Here is a 2,828-nt window from a genome sequence, read left to right as displayed (position 1 = left end):
TCCGTGTTGTTTCTGACTTCAATGTGCCAAAAAGGGCGCTAGCTTTTTGGCCACTCTGCATTCCTCTCGTCTTTACCTTTGTCACAATCAGAATGAGGGCTGCGTTGTTCTTCGTTTGCATGGCGTTTTCTGTGTATGTGCTTTTCATTTGCATCGTATTTTAGGAATTCTTTTGAAATGCAAGTTATTCTATGTTAGATTGATCATTGTTACGGTGGTTTGTTTATTGTGTTTTCCTGAGTCCTTTTTGTTTCAAATTGTTAGAAGAAAAGTCTTTTAATGTAATTTTATGATATGTAATGAATAATTATTCTATTGTTGATTTTTGTTTTTTTTGTAATATAGAATATTTTTATTTACCTAACAATGCTTATGATTTGAACTTTGGTGGTGTTGTTGTTGTTAGTACATTGTTAAAAATAGTATGTTGTTGTAGTTATGGTGTAAGAACTAGCACTTTTGAATGTGTAGAATGTGAGGAGAAAGATAAAGTAATGATGTGCTATTTAAATATATGTGAATTTGGACTAGACATAGCAATGGAAAGTAAAAATTTAAGGATTTAAGAGACACTTTTGTACTCTACTTTTTATGGAGATGCTATGCTACCTAAGAATAGTCTATAACTTTTAGAAGTTTTGGATTTAAGTAGTGTGATAACAATCTTGTATTATGATGACCATGCCTAATCAAAATGGATTAATAAAGCAATAATAGTTTGTTATGAGTATTGAGTGGTTTGGTAGCTTTCCAACGAAGTGCATTTAGATTGTATTTAGAATTGTAGATGTATGTTGATGAAATAGGGACATATACAAAATTACTTCAAATTATTTGCCTTTAAAAGAGGTATGGAGCTTATATATCTTATTGAAGAGTAAGTTGGCATTAATTGACATAAATGTCATTTAGAAATTTTAAATTAATGATCTTAAAAATATTGATAATAATATATAAAATAATAACTTGTGTTTGTATTTTTTTTGAATTTATGTTTTATTACTAATTTCTATCAATATTAGTTAGATATTTTTTGCAACTATATCATATAAGAAAATATATCATATGCTTAAAACATTAATTAAGTAAATATATATATATATATATATATATATATATATATTTGTATATGGCAAATAAAATTCATCAATTGCAAAATATTGATACTAAATCAAAGATTGTGAAGGATTTGATGTTGTATAAATTTTAATGCTTTTATAAAATAAAAATAAAATTAGAGATTTAAGTAGATTGTAAAAATAAGAATCATTAGAACTTGCAAGATTTGTATATATTTTATACACCAATTCCTATATTTTTTATGCACTAATTACTACACCCATTTTTTTTGTATTCTAAAGTCTTAGATTGCAATAAGGTTTGTATAAAGTAGAATACTAAAGCATATAATATATTTTTAATAATTTAATATAGGTATTATTTATTTATTTTAGAAAAAATAGATTACTATATTTTTTTGTTGTTTATTAAAGGTTGTGGATTATTTGTATTTATACTATAATTTTTAAATTTTTTACATCGATTTTTTCTTTTATAAAAGTGAACCATCAAGCTTTATAGAGATTTCATTTAATATTAAAGATTGTAGATGACTATTGTCTATTTTACTTTTGGATTTGTTAAAGTCATCTATTATAGAGATGAAAGGTAATATTATAGATGTTATATTTGACAAGAGTAAAAAAATGATTTGCAACTACTGTAAAACTTCACAAACTTGTAAATACTCTTAAGGTAGAAGTTTCACGTATCATCAACGTCAACCATAGATGTATTATTCTTATGTCTATAGAAGAAGTTAATAATGAGGTTTAATGTTTATACAAAGATGTTGTACAGTTAAGAGAAAAAAGTAGATCAACCTTACAATTCAATTCTAAAGGTCTTGCTACTATAAATATAAGTGAGGCATGGATTAATATGTTGGAGAAGCTTAATAGAATAAGCAAAAAAATTCCACAAATTTATACAATAAATCAAGCCTTATATAAGAATATATTATTTTTTTTTATTTTTTTTTATTTTTATTGATTTACTCAAGTAAGATTTGTAAGTGCACTTTTACTTGTAAGTAATCTCTTTTGGTTTGCACCTTTTATGGAAAAGAAATTAAATTCCTATATTATTCAAATTTATTCTTATAAAATTTTATGGCCAGATTTGACAAAAGTAATTGAGAGAGGGTAGTAGAAACATAACATCTTTATTTATAAAAAAGATCATCAATTACAATATATGTTGTTGAATTCCAAAACCTTACTTACAATATGGATTGGATTGATAAAGCCCTTATTAACCAATTTTCATATAAGTTAGAGAATAATGTCAAAGTTTTAGTATTAACAATGTCAAAAGTTGACTTCATAGAAAAATGTATTGCTCAAGCTATTGCATGCAATAATTAAAATTTTGAAAGATGCAAAGAACAAAGATTTGGAAAGAGAAGAATAAGTCAAGTTGTGACAACAATTCATAATTTTTCAAAATCTTATTTATTAAGATTATAATTAATTCAAATTAATTAAATATATTTTAAACTTTTCACTAAATAAAAAAAGACTTCATTTTGTCAAGAATAATTGTGCTTATATTGTGGAGAACCTAAGCACACTTCTCAACATTTTTCAAAGTAGCAACGCAACCATAAAATGAGGAGCATGTTTGCCAAAAAGAATAAAGTCTTGGAAAACAAGTTTGTCTAGCTACAATAGGAATTGTGAGAATAATATCTTGTGCAATATCTATAAAGATCTTATTCTCTCCTTAGATCCATCACCTTGCTTTATAATAGATGTTAGTTTGGAACC

This window comes from Physcomitrium patens, chromosome 14 (genome assembly GCF_059467195.1).
Source record: "Physcomitrium patens ecotype Gransden chromosome 14, ASM5946719v1, whole genome shotgun sequence".
Taxonomy (NCBI): domain Eukaryota; kingdom Viridiplantae; phylum Streptophyta; class Bryopsida; order Funariales; family Funariaceae; genus Physcomitrium; species Physcomitrium patens.
This window is presented reverse-complemented; position numbering follows the sequence as displayed.